Below are 1,438 nucleotides of genomic sequence, written 5' to 3' on the forward strand. Positions count from 1 at the left end.
TATTATTTCTCTGTGTTGTCATGAAACATAAACATTTAGCCCACTTTCATCCTTTAGACCACACACTGCTCTGCCATTGGAGAACTTTGCAGACTGCTAACAAAATGAAAAGTTACATGAACATGGAATATACTGTATTAATAGAGTTGCTGCTCACATTTGAGGTAATTGTGGTCATTATCAATTTAGACGACATGGCATGGCAGTTTCCCTTTAATCTTCAACGTGTCTCATTCTGTGGTGGTGAACAGTGGAGATATGAAGGGACACATTGTGGTTTTATTCTGGGATACTGCAGATCCTGAAGACTGCAAGAGGGCACAATCCATTGCAAGTTGTATTGAATTACATTACAATTCCTTGGGTGAGACCCAGCTTCAAGTATGCCACTTCCCTTGGAGCCAATGTTGGAGAGCATGCTTCAGATGTTAATACACGTTATTGCTGAGTGCTGCCTTTTTTTCTTAAAGGAGGGGATGGCTGTACACTTGGCTGGAGAACATGGAGTCTATCTATTTTTATCTAGGCCCACAGAAGGGCTACTGGATGGTGAAACTGCAGAGCAAACAAGTTGTTGCAATTACGGAAGCAAGCCATGCAGAAAATCTTTTGACAATAATGCAAATTACTATTCCTCTGGATTTTTTTTCAGCCAGATGGGACACCCTGGTGGAGAAATGGAGGGTTGTACGACTCGGCCATAAGGCTCACATCTGGCCGTTAAAAACAACCTGGGGGGGATGGTATAAAGGAGACATATCAAGGGCATCTTAAGGAATTTAAATATGCCATATAATGGGAAATAAAAGTCCAGCATTTGATTACTTGCTCTATATATTTTAACATTGTGAGCTATGACTCTGTGAATGGATCAATGCCCATAAACATTACATTATTTATCAAAACATGCAAAAGAAGTTAAAAGATTTGAATGCATATTGACATTCTTCTATATAAGTGTGTATATCTTCATGCATGTGTGTCACATCTATCTATCTATTGCAGATTATAGCATAAACATGTCTTTGTGTGGACACTAATCCCAGGAATGGTACACCAGCGCCCTCAAGTGGACAGCCAATACAAGTACCCCCACGCCTAGATATAACACTGATTATTGGCACCTGTAAAACGTCTCAAAAGATTAACTGAGACTAGAGTAAATCCATGTATTTTTAAGACCAGGTCTGGTATGTGGAGTACGCTTTATAAAAAGGCTGCAAGAAGAGAAATCTGAATATTAACATAGTTGCTTTATGATTTCACATCTGACTTTCCTTGACTGGTGATTGAAGTATAAATGAATATTTAAGAAATTGATGAGAAGGCAGTAATACACCAACATACATATTTACTGTATGCATATATTTAATAGGTATATGTACTATGTGCATATGTATGTATAATTTGTATTTGTATTTTTTTAATGGATTGAAAT

Source organism: Taurulus bubalis, assembly GCF_910589615.1.
Source record: "Taurulus bubalis genome assembly, chromosome: 13".
Classification (NCBI taxonomy): domain Eukaryota; kingdom Metazoa; phylum Chordata; class Actinopteri; order Perciformes; family Cottidae; genus Taurulus; species Taurulus bubalis.